Genomic DNA, 18441 nt, shown 5'->3' on the forward strand with positions numbered 1-18441 from the left:
ATCAATGTCAAGGACTTTCGGCGAGACGTATTCTTGCATTCTGTTGATGTCAAGGTCGTCTGTGCACAACATAACACTAAAATAGTTGCCTTAAACCAAATATTAAAAATCTAGTCCCAAAAATTCCCGAGTGTCAAGTTTTTAATTTGGCTGAGTATATTTGATATAAAGATTTGATCTGGTTGTTATTTTCTTTGCTTCTATGATCATGTATTTTCACAGCATTACCAATGGACAGTCAAGTCCGGCATTGACTATATATATATGTATATCATTTTTTAATCAATTTTAAGCCCAAGACTTTTGTCAAGGAATTATTTAGAACACACTATGCGACCAGTAGTGCCGTTAGGAGCCTGGTCATACTTATCTAAAAAGATATAGATCTTTATGTGAATAAGTACAATCAATTTTATTTAATGGCGATAGAAAATGTATATATATAATTGGCTTTATATATAGACTAGCAGGATACCCGGCTTCGCTCGGGGGTCATAACTCCGAAACCGGAAGTGGTAGACTAACGCCACCTGGTCTATGTTACTCCCCGGTCCGAGCTACCCCTATACCCCAAATTTCAGACTCGGGGCAGACCTAGTGTAGCCGCCAACCCCGAACAGACTGGCTTCGCTCGGGGGTCATAACTCCGAAACCGGAAGTGGTAGACTAACGCCACCTGGCCTATGTTACTCCCCGGTCCGAGCTACCCCTATACCCCAAATTTCAGACTCGGGGCAGACCTAGTGTAGCCGCCAACCCCGAACAGACAGACTTCGCTCGGGGGTCATAACTCCGAAACCGGAAGTGGTAGACTAACGCCACCTGGCCTATGTTACTCCCCGGTCCGAGCTACCCCTTTACCCCAAATTTCAGACTCGGGCCAGACCTAGTGTCGCCGCCAACCCCAAACAGACCGGCTTCGCTCGGGGGTCATAACTCCGAAACCGGAAGTGGTAGACTAAAGCCACCTGGCCTATGTTACTCCCCGGTCCGAGCTACCCCTATACCCCAAATTTCAGACTCGGGGCAGATGTAGCCGCCTACCCCGAACAGACAGACTTCGCTCGGGGGTCATAACTCCGAAACCGGAAGTGGTAGACTAACCCCAAATTTCAGACTCGGGGCAGATGTAGCCGCCAACCCCGAACAGACAGACTTCGCTCGGGGGTCATAACTCCGAAACCGGAAGTGGTAGACTAACGCCACTTGGCCTATGCTACTCCCCGGTCCGAGCTACCCCTATACCCCAAATTTCAGACTCGGGGCAGACCTAGTGTAGCCGCCAACCCCGAACAGACCGGCTTCGCTCGGGGGTCATAACTCCGAAACCGGAAGTGGTAGACTAACGCCACCTGGCCTATGTTACTCCCCGGTCCGAGCTAACTCTATACATCAAATTTCAGACTCGGGGCAGACCTAGTGTAGCCGCCAACCACGAACAGGCAGACAGACAGGCAGACAAACGACAGTCAAAAATATATATATAATAATAATAGAAGATACAAATTATTTTCATAAGGAAGTGTGGGAATTAATTGGAGAGCTCATAGAATGACTACACAAAATTGTTATGCACTTGAAGCCAGCGTTTATCATAAACACTTGGCATCAATTCACACCAATCTGATTAAAATTATTCGATATATGGCCGTTTATGAGTCGAATTCATTCGGCTGTTTGGTTTGGGGTGGGGTGGGGTTAAAAATTGATGACTAGGTTAAGTCGTTGTTCAGTTTTACATACATAGCTTAAAACCCTTTCAGGTCCGATGGGATTACCATGTCCCATATAGTATAGTAAATACAATGTTGCAAAGTATATGTGCATTATGGTCAGTATTACATATAGGTCAATTTTAGGTCGGTCTAAGGCAAATATTCGTTGATGACCGTCCATTATCTTATTGGTAATGATAACTTTGGCTGAATTTTGCGGCGTGCTTACGTTAGTGTGTTTATATTGTGATTTATATATTTATACCGGGATATCTGCTTTGACAAGAAATAAAATTAGTGTATATGATGGTGTGTTTATTCTTTTATTAATTAACCGCTTTGTACTGAACTAAGCACCATTACAAATTTACACTGGAATCATAGACTGGTCGGTCTTCAGATATTGCCCAGGGAAATTCCCAAATTAAACACAGGCGGGAGATAAAACATAAAGTATGGTATCGGTTGACCCGGATGAACTTACTTATTACATGGATTCATAATTTTGGACGATGTTAAAAAGCGACACTGAAGTTACGATAAACGAAGTCTTCCGGGATATTTACGAATTAGAGCATCCATAACTAGTGGTGATAACAAAGACTAAAATTGATTTTTGTTTTTGACTAGATTCCTTAATTCTGTACATAAAGATACAAGATGACAGGAGACTGGTGATAGCTGCCTCTACATCAAACTACAGACAGGTCTTGTGTTCGATCTGCCAACAGAAGTTAGGGGGTTGGATGGCTGAATGGTTAGCACGTGCGCGCTGTATCATAAAGTCTGTCATTGAGGCAACTGGCGGGGTTTCGATTCCCCGGTTGTATGTGACAAGGAGTAGGGTCGCCTGTCCAACCTCGTGGGTTTTCTCCGGGACCTCCGGTTTCCTCCCACTGCTAAAGACCCCTACGCACAAGTAAACTATGGAAATAAAATTGAACCATATGTTAGTCCCGAAATGACCTAGTTTGTGTCGAGTGGACGTTAAACCCCATTTCTCTCTCTCTTTCTCGCCAACAGAAGTTGTAGTTGGTGAGATAAGTTTTTATTGCGGGGAAAAGAACAACAAACGATACACTGTGTTCATGTGTGTCTTAAAAAAGTTTTATTTTCAAACGTCTGTACACCGTGCTATAATTCAATATACACTATTCAGCAACTAATGTCATATGATGTCACTCGTCAATTGTTAGGTGATTTTGGTCGCATTTGTAAAGAAGCCATTCTTACCATGGTTATTTGTCGACCAGCACAGCGCTACCTGTCGATAATAATATCAAAGAGATATGAAATGCCGTGAATAGTTGAGGGCATTTACAGCGATTTGACAAGCGGATAGACACTGAAAAGACAGACCCCGTTATTATAATGAAAACATTTACAATTTGACGCCAATAACAGAAGTTGTGTTCGGATAAACACGAGAAAGTACTTATGCGACTGCGCCCATCGGTGCGTCCAAATTTGCTCGTGAACACTCTATACACTACAATTCTTGTCGGATTTGTCATTTGGTCATAAGGAGGAACCTTATCGAAATTTCAAAGTTATCGTTTACGTTTATGGCTTTGAAATTCTACAGATCGTAAATTTCGAACATGTTTTGTGGAGTTATCATTCCGATTATATTTCAACCACCCAGAAGCTTGTGAAAGCAATACGGGACAAAGTGTACGATGGAATGTTCATTTGTGCCCCATTAAAATTCGGAGTTTATTCGGCGCAGAAAGAGATTTCGACATAATTAAGATCGCTTATTATAGTATAAGAAATAGTCATATCGAATTTCAAATTTAAAACTCTTCTGCCCAGTCTTTACACTAGCAACTCTGTGAATAAATAATCAGCTAATATCGCAAATGTTAAGTAGTTAGTATGATCATAGGATTTCAGAAACAAAGATTACAGCATAATCACCGACACAATTTTAAAATGCAAAAGAGCACATTTTTAAAATACACATATATGTTAATGTATTTTTTTAAAAACTCATGAGCGGTGAAAACAGTAAACGTCAAGATGAGAGTTTGTATCATGATCGTTTTAAAATGATTTGGCCATAAAAAGTTTTACATATTTTAACGCAGATGTCACGTCCGCTTACTTAATGAATTGATGTAACACCAAACACCAAAGTTCAAATTTATTGGTTGGCTTACATTGATCTACTAGTCTACCACTGTAGAAACGCAGAGAATAATAGAGGGTGGTTTAATATGGACTTACCGACAATAATAACAGATGCAAATGATGGATTCAAGATTGCAGGAAATAAACGACATTAAATATCTCTGGAATGAAAATGGCTGATTTATTTTGATGTATGAATACGTGAAGAGGTCAATAACTTCAATATAGGGGTCAGATATTTTTCTCCTCTTGTTATTTATGACGAAACTGAATGAACAATGATCTACATGCGAGAAGAAAATGAATCCAATGATTATTTCGGATGAAAATGTTTCCATTACGAAAATAGAAATGATTTTATAGACTAGCTACACATTTTGTCGGAATCACTTTATTAAACGAACAACGGAGACATTGATTTATAGCGATGTTCGTGATATACGTTATTGACATTGAAGACCAGTCAGCCACCTATAGAATCCCACCAACTCGTCCAGACGGCAAGATATCAAAACTCGGTTGGTCCCCCCGGACGACTGTCTAACCTCGGTCCGTACGAGGTCGTAAAAGATGAAAACTGCAATGAATATTAAATAGCACTATTATCTGATAAAGTGTTATTCGTGTTACGAGGTTATTTCATTATTTACATAACACAATTATAACTTATCAAAGTTTTAAAATTATTCAGGTCATGGGACATCAAATATTGCATGTTACAGATGAATATTTATCTGGTTGAATTCATATGAATTTGTGAGTATGTAAAAAAAATTATCATTTTTACTCGGAACACACGCAGTCTGGCTTTTATTATAATCATTTCTAAGAACGGTATGGAGAAAGCCAAACAGTTTTTCTGATATAACTGCAGTTATTATGAATTCAGTCAGTTATCATGACAACCAAAGAAGTATTGCCACTGGTATAGTTAATTATCTAAATAAAAGAGAAAATGTGTTTGTTTGTTTGTTGGCCATATGAAGCCAAACGGCTGAACGTATATATTTGAAAACATTATAATTGAGAGGGAGATGGGGTTTAACGTCCACTAGACTGACAAATGGTTCAATTGTATTTCAATAATTAGCAGTGGGCTGAAACCTAAGGACCCGTAAAAAAACCCACACGAGGTTGGATAGTAGACCCTACTCCTTGTCACGTACAAGCTGGGAATCGAAACCACACACCCCCTTTCTTTATTATAGCCATTTTGGGGGGCTTTGTTGTTTTGGTGCAGTATTTAAAGTTTTATTTGATGGTTATACGTGACCATGTGGGGAGTAATAGTTTTAATTAACACGAAAGAAACAATCTCCAACATTCGGTATTGGCCAGTATAATATACAGTTACATATTTATCAGCTATATTGGCATAACTAACATTAAGTGTATAAAATGGTTATTTAATTGTAATGTAGGTCAGTTCTGTGGGTTCCAAAACTCGGCTGTAACAAATCAAGTTGGCTTTTCCAAAGATAAGACGAATATTGTAGACCTGCTGTTCCTTCTTCAATTACTTATAAGTACGTACTAAAATCCACTAAGGACACAGTTTCGTACAGTTGGAGTAGCAATATTGTTATTAATTTATCAAAACCAAACACGTTCAATTACCAGAGCTAAAACTGTTAGGGTTTCTAAATTAATATGCATATTCAACAATTAGTGTGATTAGAAGCTGATTAATGAGGGCAAATTCTTCTGGCTTGCGTATACTCACCGCTGCTTTAAAGCTTATTGTGTTGAACTGGATGTAAAAGTCCACTTAAAGCTTGTCTAAATCAAACTGTGAACAAAATACTCTTCTATAATTTTCACAGTTTTCCGATTTTTAATGGGCTGTCATCATAATTAGAATAGTATGTCTGAGATAATAAAAGGAGCTAAAATAACAAAAAAAATTATACCATGTGGACTTTTATTCTCCAAACCATTTATATTACGTGTGTGTGTGTGTGTGTGTGTGTGTGTGTGTGTTTTTTGTATTTTACGTCCACTTCCACCGAGGTGATATGTGAAGTTTTGTCGTATTATAACATCAAGTATGTTTCGAACTTTATTTTCTTGCAGGGAGACAAAAGAATATTGGCTGTCGTGATGCTAAAATATCATACCTACTCGATAGAGTGAGTTATTTTGATTAGTTTTGTTATGCCTAATTGCATTTTTTCGTGAAACTGATTGAAGGGAATAAGAAGAAAATTGCCATTATTTAAATTAAACAAAAATAAGGTCTGAAGAGTATGATTATTTAGAAAGTAAAGTAATTATAAAGATTAAAAAAAAGAATATGTTATAAAATATTGTTAATAGAAATCACAGGCGTGAAGTCAACAGAAACTTAAGTAAATTTTAAAAGGATGTTAGGATCAATTGATTTTTAAACACAGAACGATATTTGTAGTTCCACTTTTGATTGTGTGTGGTTTTAAATTTCGTTTGCCTTTTATTCTGGTTTGTTTCCCCCTTATAATAAAGCTTTTTAAACAATTTTCGAATCTGGCATATCGAAATTTGTACTTAAATTTATCATGTACTTGTTATGTTAGTCACGTTGCTTCTTCTTTTCCTTTTTCAATTTCAGTGGATCCTTTCAGTTAAGTGACTGAACACATTGTCTCTTCACTTATAAAATCAGCAGCGTAAACATTTCCATTAGACATCATACCCACTTTATTAACCGTTTGCCTGAATAAAACTATTGCCAGTATCAGTAATATAAATGAGTAAGTTTGAATTAGCGAACGTCACACCTGTACACAGATTTATCGCTTCCGGGCGTAATCTCTTAAACATACATTATGGAAGAGCTAAATCTGCCTATTGCAGGCCTAAATTATTAATTAGACATTAAGTAAATTATCCAGATCATAATCAACTCTCGATGTCATCGCTAGATTGCGATGTTTATTGGATTAGGTTCCGATTTGCTGTTTGACTTCCATTCATGATTTAATCATGAAATGGATAATCGAGACTATGTTTTTTTATCGTCCCGACTTTAGTAATGATGATCGAGGCTAGGCCGAAAATTCAATCGCTAAAATCTCGGTTCAGAGTGGATCAATTTGACTGAAATTTTCCGCAAATTCCCTTTACATTATCTAGTTTTTAACTATTACAGTGAGAACTGCCAGCTCTTTATCTTATCTCCCATAATGTATCTTTAAACTCATTGATAAATATTGCAGAGTGCAAAACTCTATAGCCAGAATTATTGTTGATACTAAAACATTAAGAGGTATGACCACGTTACATCTGTACTTTATAGATTACATTGGTTACTTATTGTTTTAAGACTGTCCGGAAAACAGGGCGATCACTTCTGTTGGCTAATATGGAGGCAGGCGACCAAATATTCTAACAATGACTTTAATTAGTGTCGATTCTTCACTTCACTCCACATTTTATTTGAGCTGAACGGTCTCCAGCTCTCCACAGCAGACGGAGCATCACCTGACAAAATCTTGAACCAAAGCATGAATGAGATTGAACTTGCAAATATGGAGATACACCGTTTCAACTAGTATCTTAGTAAGCAGGTAACTATCCGCTGTAACCTCCCGCCCCTAACCAAAATATTGCAGAACATCGCAATTGAAACCCTGTTCTTAGATTCTAGACCGAAAAAGTCAACAAAATGGCCGTTGGACATAAAGCAAGAATTGATGATCTTCCATTGAATTTAGGTATAATGTGTTTTGTATCAGATTTTCCGCCTATCTTCTTCATTTTCCAAGTGCCAAGGGAAGCCTATGTTCACTGTCAGTATTTACGTTAAAGGCCATTTGTAAGCCCACGTTTCTTACCACTCCCGGGAAATCTAATATGTCATTATGTCTGTAATTTTTATTTCTCCTGAGGAAAAATATAAATATTTTAATTTACCTAAAAGACTAAACGTGACCTACTGAAATTATAAGTAAGTTGCTGATTTATTATATTGTTTATCTCTTAGACTTTAATACTATTGCTTTACTGTTTGGATTAACTTATTCTTATGAGCACAAGACATTGGCGGTCATCATTATACATAGATCTGATTATACTTTCTGTGTTGGAATTCTAGCGACCCCCTTTAGTGATTGGTTCTCCATGAGTAAAAGGTGTGTGCAGATGAAATTCAAGAGTAATGATTATCTTTTGAGAATCCAGTAACTTCTTATCTTTGACCCGAACAATGAAAATTGACCTTTCAGAGATATTGAAGTGGATTTATTGAACAAATACTACAAGTATTGATTTGATTGACTGGAGATAAAAGATTATTTTATTGTAAGAGCAATGACAATAAACCTTTGTTACCAATATACCACAAGGAAACGTTGTAATAGAAGTGATAAACCGCTGTAATTAAATTTGTGCTCCAGGCCACCGTTTACAATTTACCGGTCAATTCTTGTAATGTAACTTGGGAGATTTAATATATAAAGATCATTTAAAACGCTGACAATTTGCTCAAGAGGCGTCAACTAAAAGCTCTTTAAAGATAAAACCGTCGTTCTATTTCCATCCTATAATTCAACGTTATCATAAGATTTACTAGTTATTGTCACGGAGAAAAACCTTTGATGATTTCATCTGAAACTGGACATGGGTCATCTTCGATCAACGATAATTGTGAGCTTTATAGAAGAACAATCATCTTCTCACCAGGGCTTTAATCTTATATAATTCAGTGGTTGTTCTGCATAAATTGTTTTAGTCAAACCTAATGAAAATATATTAATTCCTTATCAGTGATTTGTTTTGGATTGTGTAATCTTCAAATAAAATTCAATATATTCGAATTTAATTATGAACTAGTGTTTTGTTAACCAACTTCTATTTTCTGATTTTTTTCTCTTTTATTTTTATTAAAAGGCTTTATTTTTCTAAATATGAAATTATATTCTCGCCATACAACGCGACTGACAAAATCAATATTTATATGCTTGGCTCTGCCACTTTAAACGTTAACGGTAAAAGATAATGCCCTCTGGTCAAGCCAAGTAGCAGTTGATGTTCTCGTATTATCTGCATGGAATAATTCAAGGGTCTACTTAATGATTTTTATAACTACCTACTTGAGATTAGAAATCACGGTGAAAACATACTCTCACGTTACAGTGGTCTGATAAAACTGTGTACAACAATCAATATTACACTTATAATAATTAATAACGCGAATTAAAACAGATGAGTTCACACTATACAACAGATCACGTTTCCATTCCAACCAACATCCATTATTACATCTACAGCAGAATAATCACTCTAAAATTCCAAATTATCCTTAAACGAAGATAAAGCAGCGTAAACAAGCATTACACAATGTTTGATGTCTGAACGATATCCTAGTCCAGACATATTCCTCTTAAGATCATCATTACGAGAGTTCGTTATAGAGGTGTATGTGAGTAAATAATGATGACGTGTTCTTATATTAACAGATATAAAATCTTGAGAGGTTTTTACTAGACGTATTATCTATGAAGTAGGATTATTGTCGATATCAAATTCTAATATCAGTCCATCAAATCATCATCATCCATATAAGGTATAAAACTCACTTCTATATTGACTGTGCAACCACTGAATCAAATTGTGTCTACGCATAAAGTTCCAATCTTACAATATTGTGTTATTATGCTTAATGGCGTAGTATGCCTAATGGATATATATTTCCCGTATTCTATATTTTTACGCTTAAGTTCCTTGTTCGCCATGATTTAATAAGACATAACTTTAATTAAATTAAATTGACGATCGCAAATTTAATAAATTGTTAAAAACAAAACTTTGTTCAATACATCTGTGTTATTTAGCTATGGCTAATATTATGAAAACGATGTTCAGTGGTCGCCATAATAGTTGTATGGAAATCCTGGTTGGCAAATGACAAAAGGGTAAAAAGAGGTGCAAATGTTTATTACAACACTTGATAATCAGTTAAAACCTCACGATCAATAGTCTTGGGGGGAAAACGAGTCAAGATGATAAAATTAACCCTCCTAGCCCGAAAAATACTTTTAGCGATAAACGACACTGATTTCACTAGAAAACAAAGTTTGATCCATATCAAATGTTTCCACACAGCTACATCACGAACACAGCGTTGTAAATTCAATTCAGAGCAAGTCGCAGTAGATTGCCATTGGAACTAGCCTCCGAACTGAAGAACATTAGCTACTGTTAGAATTGATTCTTCTTATCGGAATTTATTTCGTATTAGATCTTACGTGAGAATTAAACAAATAAATAGGAAGTGATTTCTTGGTTGGCGTATCTCTGTATATTTCTCAACCTAATCAAATGACTTCACGCCGTGAGTAATATTCTACTGTGATGGGAATATCTGGTTTCCGCTGCCTCAAGTGCCGATCAGAAAATTGCTCCTAAGAATTTGAACTTCCATTCTGCAAATTGCCTTCAGATCAGTCAATACAAATAGATTGAATAGGTCATTTTATTTCTGGAAACAAACAAATATTTTATTTTATATAATTGATACGCTATAGTCTTAACAGTAACTTAACGAATTCCGGCGTCCCCCCCCCTTTTGCAAAGAAACCTTGTTAACACTCCTAGGCCAACACTTATCACCCAATCTCTTTGTTATTAAACTGTACAGATTCCAGACATTAACGAATGATCATCAACCCATCTTTCTGAGGAATAAGTCCGTGACTTCTGTGGTTAACTTTCGGGCTTAAGGGAAACGCTGACCGTGTTTATGTTTGTAAAGGATGCCTGGATATATTAAAGGAATATGTACCTAAAAATTATGCTTCTTTGTATCGAAACCGTGTTGTACCCCGCCTTTCGAAGAAAGCAGGGGACTATTAAAATAGGTCTGTTCGTCTGTCTGTCCGTCACACTTTTTGGGACACAATAACTCTCCTAATTGAGGTAGAATGTTTAAACCTGGTGTAGGTGTTTATTAGGTCAATGCCTTAATGGAGTTCGAAGAAGAACATTTTCTGCTTAGGGTAAGCAGGGATAAGCAATGTGATTGGTTGATGCTTTGAGACACGATATCTAAGTGACAGTGATGAAACGTATGGTGTATAGTTTCATTATATCAATACCTTGACTAAGTTCGATAATGAGCATTTTCGGCTCAGGTAAGCGGAGCGATAAGCAATTTGATTGATCGAGACTTTGGAGCTCGATAACTTTGATTTTACTTGAGTGAGATTGGTGAAACTTTGTGTATAGTTTCTTTACATCAATACCTTGAATAGCTTCGAGTGCATTTTCTGATTGGTCGAGACTTTGGAACACAATAACTCTCTTTCTAATTGGAGTAGGGTGTTCAAACTTGGGGTAGACGTTTATTAGGCGAATTTTCTGCTAAGGCTGAATAGAGATAAGCAATTTGATTGGTCAAGACTTTGGAACATAACAACTCTGCTTTTAATTGCAGTAGAATGTTAAAACATGGTGTAGATGTTCATTAGGTGAATGTCGTGACTGAGTTCTATGATTAACAATTTCATTGATCGTGCTTTGGGACAAAATAACTTTGATTCTAACTGATGGAGAGTGATGACCAGGTACTTCAAAACCTTGACTGAGTTCGATCATGAACATCTTCTGCTCCTACTTATATTAGACAATCAGTTTGATTGCTCGATACTTTTCAAAAATATAAATGTGCAATTAATTATAGTATGTGTCATCTATTTATTTTGGGATGTCGACGGGGAACATTAGCCTCACCGATGGCTTGTTAACTTTGTAGTAGGCCACAATCATCATTTGACGTTTTTATATTATATAGTTTGTCCATATACGAAGGGAACCCTATTGATTTTCAACCATTTCCAGTGTTAACGTTCAGAGATAGGACCATTTGTCATCACTAGCTGTCATCACCATAATTAAGAGCTTTTGATGAGTCCACATTGTAATGTGATCGTACATTGCGTCACCCCTGAGACAAAAATTATCATTTCGAAATGTGTATGGGTTGTTGGGATATTGGGTTTTCTCAATTTTAGAGGTTACAATTATAATTCAACCTTTATGAAAATATGTCATAATAAAAAAAAAGCCAGCAATATGGTAACAAATGTCTATTTGGAAATATGTAGGCATATGTTCTATTCTTGACAACTAATGTATAGGAATAGGCTTCTACCATATCGATATGGTTAGGTCGTGTTACCTTCTACACAATTAATTAAAGACACATTATGAAAGATTAGATAAAGAACTGGGAGTTCCCACTATACTAGTTAAAAACTAGATGTTGTAAATGGATTGTGCTGAAGATTTCAGTCATATTGCTTCACTCTTAGCCGAAAAAAAAATTATTTTAAAATATCTGTCGCGATAATTAACAAAGTCTCGATTATCCATGTTTGCGTTTAATGTTTAACAGCAGATCGAATTCAAATCCAATGAAAATCAGACAGATAAGATGGCATCGAGAGTTGATAATGGTCTTTTTATGTTAATAAATGTCTAATTGATAGTCTACATAACATTTCAGGCCTAAGGAAAGACCTACAATAGGCGGATTTACCACTTGTATGATGCATGTTTAAGTTATTTGTATTTCGTTTTCCATGTTATCACAGAAAAAGCAGATTTGAATCAAACTAAATATTTCTCACGAGTAACACCAGACATCACAGGGCATCGTCATCGTCTCAGACGTTTTGTTAACTGGTGATATGTCGCAAATAATATTGATTAATTGTATCTGAATGTTTCAACATGTGGTTCAAATTTAATAAGCACAGATTTCTAATGAACAATAAAACACAACTCGTTCAAGAGAAAATCAGTGGGGAAAACAATAATAATGGATATTGTCTAGACAAACGCTTCTATGTCCATTGTTGTTAACACTTAAAGGACAATGTTGTGATCCACCAATTTTACATTTGTGATAGATCTTTGCTATAGTTGATATCTATAGCGTCTACGCGCAACTTCGGATGTTATGCAAATTAAGGAGACCAGTTATCGTTCTTTTTTCTTTCTGGACCTGTGGTTCACTAGACAAAACTGCGCAAACTCAAATACCTTGAAATCATTTTCTCGTGGCATCCTTACCCCTTACCAATTGCAAAAACAAATGTTTTGGTTGGGGAAGTCATATCTTCAGATCCTTTGTGGTCTATATTTATTATATCCTTTTAAAAACAAAAAAATAATATATAACCATTCAAAACAGCTCAATAAACGATAAATAAACCCCGTATTAATGTGTGGTTTGAGAATTTTTTATTTCTAAATATTCTGACATAATGTTATATGAATACAATATACATAATTCAGTTGTTTTGATCTCAAATTATCTCCATGGTGTGCTTGGTGGTTTGGGAGCCTTCTTTAAAATTTATCATACATCAACTGTTAGTGAATTGGAATGAGCATTCGTAGATCATTGCAAAGTCGCCTATCGTTGGTGCTGTCATGGGCGTTAAAAGATTTGGACGGCCATAGATGTTTCTAACCTTGATTACCATTGATCAAGGCGCTCTAAAAGTGTTTATGTTATGTTTGTTCAATTTATGATGAAATAGTAACACCATGCATTTGTTGACTCCAAATGGGCCCAATATGAGCAACTGACCAACCAACTTGTACCGAACCGAACACTCAATATGAGCACTTGACTTCAAACATAAAACCAAATTTTCATTATGACGAATAGCAGAAAAAATGTAAAATGCGTGTACGGCGTGCCTTCTACAGGTATACTAAGATTAAATGTTAGCAGAGAATCTCTCCAGAGTAGTAACATATTGAAAAAAAAATCCTAAAGTAATGCGATGAAAATCATAGAAATCATAGGTCTGTCACGGTGAAGAATATCACAAATAATGAAAATGCCGCATGAGATGCTAGGGGATCAGTTTAATATATTCGCCCGAGGAATGATAGACGATTTATTATATAATTTGATAATCTCAGGTCTCTATGGTATTCCCGACTTCACTGTAATATCTAGATAGCAACTGATTCAAATCAAATAATAAAACAGAAATCCAATGAAGAGAATTGGTTATGTATCAACCAAACAATGTGCAGTATTATGATTACTGAATTCGTTACAGAAAGTCCCGTGCCTTCAATAATAAATTCATGGATGTTCAATACTGATGGTAAACAGGTTATACAATTCCAAAGATTACATCACTCCAGTTTGTGATCAATTTCAGTGGTTATTTCATATGAAAAACACAGGAAAGTAATTTATAGACTGTACTAGGTTATACAATAGTATTTATTTATTCTCTAAATGTCATTTGAATGGCTTTAAATAGGGGAAATAGCTGGAACTCGTGCCATAATTGACTGTATTAAGGCACCCTACAGTTAACACAAGAAGTAGTTTATTTAGTTTAACCGTGTTTATTTATTGTAAGAGAATACCATCAGTATTAACTTCATCAATAGATTTAAGTCAAATAAACTGATGTAACACAGCAAGTATCCTATATAAAACTATGTATAGTATATGTTATTCTATATATAATTTACTCTATACATTTACATTTCATTGAGTTAACCTTTCTCTATCAGAATACATGATACATCAAAAATAAGAAAACTTAGCATGTTCAATTATGTTCTGTGATTCTATTCCTAAAACCTTACGATAAACCTGATGATAACTGAAGTCTATCTAGATCTCTGTTTCTTAAGATGAAAAATATTGGAAGTCTATATTTCCCGCCATCTAACGATAGAGTGGGATAAGGAGAAAAGTGATTACATCAAGAAAAAAGGATAACAGTCTGGTAATATAACATATGGTAAACTTGATATGGAGAGTGGTTAATATTCAATAAATCAACCCAGCTTGGTAACAAACGGACGTGATGGTACGTACCCCTTAGAATAATGGTAGCCACCATTATACATGAATATAACATATGGCAATCTTAATATGAAGAAAGGTTAATATTCAATTTAGTCATATTATAAACGAGTAAGGTTAAAAACCAGTTACATTAGTGATCAGACATAAAGTTTTCAGATTACTAAAACTGGTCGTCTGCGTAACGACCGAACTAAACGACCTGAACCGTGACCTTTAGAACATGCAGTAGGGAATTTGTAATATCACATGTCAATTGTTGATTTTTTTTTCTTCTTCTGAATTACATTCAATGTTCTCAAAGCACGTTAGACACGTTCTATAATCTTTGAAAGGAAAATATGGAATAATTGTACATTTCCTGATGTAACGAGCATATTTTATTTTAAACGAACAAGTCTCGTCCTCACAGCTCTTATAATTGATGTAAAGAGTATAAGCAACGTGACGAATGAAATGTTATATTGAAGTCAATAGGATTATAAAATACCATTATCTACAAATAGGTTTTTACATGATTACATCTAGTTCAGACTGTTAAACCGTTCAGTTCAATTGATAGTTCCACCCAGACAACACATAGTAAAATATAAATAAATATTCCATCTATGTCTGACCAGTTGACACAATAAATTTGATTGATTCTCTTTTAAATACTAGAAACGGGCTTTAGTTTAGTTACAATTTTACTGCTAGTATTATATTTAACTGTCGAGAGTCCTACACTAAAACGGAAAGAAAAAAAGCTCCTTCTCCTGAATAAATAACTTTCATGAAGGAAAAGGAGAGAGAGAGAAATGGGGTTTAACGTCCATTCGACACAAACTAGGTCATTTCGGGTCTAACATATAGTTCAATTTTATTTCAAAAATTTGCTAGCGTGTTTAGCCGTGGGGGGAAACCGGAGGATCCGCGGAAAACCCCGAGGTTGGAAGGCGACCCTACTCCTTGTCACTTACAACCTGGAAATCGAAACCACGCCAATTGACTCAACGACCCCCACCCCCGACCCCACCCACTCGACACTAGAAAAATCTTCTATGGATTTATTACACTCTAATAAAATTATATTTCGACTAATCTATATGCTCTCTTATATACCATGGCGTAATGTATTACAAAACCACTTCCTCAGATTAAAAGAATTCTAGAAGATTTAAGAGGCCGTCTGTTGGTACATGATTATTGACGTCCACAAAACCCGGCAAAACATGTTTATAGCAAAGAAAATAGAATTAACACCAGTAAAAGGGTCTGGGATTTCTCAAAGTCATGTCACGTCATGGGGTCGCCATTAGCATTGATCGAAACCATCGCTTCAATCGTTTTGTATCTGAAATAAAGATACATACAAGCTTCTGTTTACCATTGCTAAAATTCCGGAGACCCTCGAATTTCAGATTGAAGGAAATCAAAAGCTAATGTAAATAGACTAGTTGATAGAGTATGGTGATCCATCTTATTTATCTTTGACATTGGCTAACATGCGAGACCAATCACTGTTTATACTGATGATATTTTTTAACCCTTTGATATCGTTACCCGTAGACTTGAATGATTAGTTATAGTTCAGACAGTCGTCTCGTTTAACTTACTGAAAACCTTGAAATTACCGTCTAGTCGTCGTCTTCTGGTTGTCATATAAACGTTAAAACTACTGACATCTGTCATATTCGATGATCGATACGCGATCGTTGATTATATACTATATAGGAAGCAAAGATTGGAAATCGTTTTTATCAATGGCCTTGAGGTAAACCAATTCCGACTACAACCAATTCCCCATCTCGTGTACACCCCATTTGTTTATTCCCACATTTTCATGATAAATTACGTTTACCTTCAATCAATTGAGATAGTACAATATTTGCAAGAGCAGAGAGTAGAATTAAAAGATATTTGTTGTTAAATGAATAATCTTTATACATACCTAAATTTGACAATATGGCGTTTTTCGGGTTTGTTCCCGTAATCAATATTCAATATTAGAATGTTTGTAAGATTGCCCAATTTTGCATGGCATTATTTGTTAACTTTATGGTCCAGATTCCTAGAATCGAAAAAGAGTGTTTAACTTTACACTTTCTTACAAGTATTGGTGAATATTAGTGATTTTGAGACGGGGGGGGGGGGGGGTGACAACACTGATGCCACAACCAATAGATGCCTTTGACCTGCCGTAAAAAATCGAAAAAGTCAATTTCGTTCAATATTTTTATCAGTGGATTGTGGCATGATGTTATAAAGATTTAGACCATCTGAATGTTCACAAAATGTTGCAGACCTAGAAATAGCATTAGTTTAACATTGCAGTAAATGGAGAGAGTATTAACAGTCCATAAGGAGACAGACCACCGATTAGTTCCCCTATCAAGGTACACACGAATACAATTCCTTCTATTTACATTCTCGCTAAGACGTTTTAAGGTGATATGTACGGCGGATAGTAATATGTTTACTAGTATAAACGACTACTTACAATTTATATATCTCCTTAATACTCGCACAGGCTTTGGAACACGAGACATTGTGAGGTGTTGCTTCGTTTATAGTGCAGATTGTTAAGCCCAACGAAAATTAGCGCGGGGAAAGTTGGAGTTGGGCAAAGAGACAATAATTAATATTAAGTGAATGGGAGAATATTTGGTGGTCTGTATCCATAATAATTGGCAACAGTTGTTCCCCTTGCCATTTTCCAACCTTAAAATTATGTGAAGTTTAGTAAGCCTCACAGCCGGATTTCACTCAAGGTCAGCACACTTACCATACTTTCTAACTAAGAGTATATCAATAAAGAGACAAATTATAATATTAAATACTTTTTAACTAAAATAGTTTAAAAGATAGATTGCAATGAAACCTCCATACACTAAAGAAAGTTATTTGACGGGTTTTAGATTGTCACTATTTGAATACATGTCCACATGAATTAAAATTTCAAAAAGAAATGTTGGGCTGTGATTTTTAGGGAAAATGATTAACCATCTGAATCGTAGTTCGATCAGAAGGTTTGCGTGACAGGAGTAATGACTCTATATATGTGTGTGAATATGCTTTTCGGTTGGGTACATGACTGGTCAATAGATCCAAAGAATTGTACATCAGTGTTCTATTGGCAAGGAATATTTCAGCGCAAAGACATGCATGATGATGAAGATGTAACCTAATGAAACACAGTCGATAAAAACCTGTAGCCAAAATAGTCAGTAGTCTACTTGATGAAATTCAGCAATACATGTATAGAATATTACAGAAAGTGGACAAGAATGAAATGAATGAAACAAAGGGTGTTATATTTCTGATGTACTTACCTGTTAAGCACACAAATAATAATAATTAGTGATTTACAAGAAAGACTAAATAGAAATAATGCGACCGGTCTTCACGGTGGTCGTCTGCTGGGTGGCGATAGTCTGCCAGCTGACGTCATGAGTTAGAACAATAAAACAATAAGGGCGATAATCCGGATAGAATCCAGGAAAACGATATAAAAAAAATAATAATAATACATAAAGTGCAGTCAGCAAACAGGAGCAAAGCCCGACAACGAGAACATTCTGCAGTACGAAGGGATAAAACTCTACTCTAATAGGAAGTGCAGGACAACCCCAATACGCGAAAACTATAACCGACAAGACAAACAACATGTACACTGTAAGAAACAAACGACAAATATCAGATCAAAGCATCAACCAATCAAATTGCTTATCTCTGATTATCCTAAGCAGAAAATGCTCATCTCCGAAGTCCATCCAGGCATTCGCCTAA

General features: G+C 35.7%; 1 long non-coding RNA gene across 4 annotated transcripts in view; it reads left to right on the forward strand.

The window, feature by feature from the left end:
- The window catches only part of LOC126818525 (uncharacterized), a 29244-nt gene extending 20688 nt beyond the window's left edge, over positions 1-8556 (forward strand). The window contains exons 2-6 of one of the 4 annotated variants that reach the window (XR_008787907.1): positions 4540-4604; positions 5270-5374; positions 5922-5977; positions 6436-7393; positions 7810-8556. This is a non-coding gene — a long non-coding RNA (uncharacterized LOC126818525). Of the gene's footprint in view, positions 1-3868; positions 4079-4539; positions 4605-5269; positions 5375-5921; positions 5978-6435 lie in introns of those variants that run through there. The other 3 variants (XR_007679259.2, XR_007679261.2, XR_007679260.2) reach the window with 3 other exon arrangements.
- Positions 8557-18441: the final 9885 nt, after the last annotated feature.

Source organism: Patella vulgata, chromosome 4 (assembly GCF_932274485.2).
Source record: "Patella vulgata chromosome 4, xgPatVulg1.2, whole genome shotgun sequence".
In the NCBI taxonomy this organism is placed as follows: domain Eukaryota; kingdom Metazoa; phylum Mollusca; class Gastropoda; family Patellidae; genus Patella; species Patella vulgata.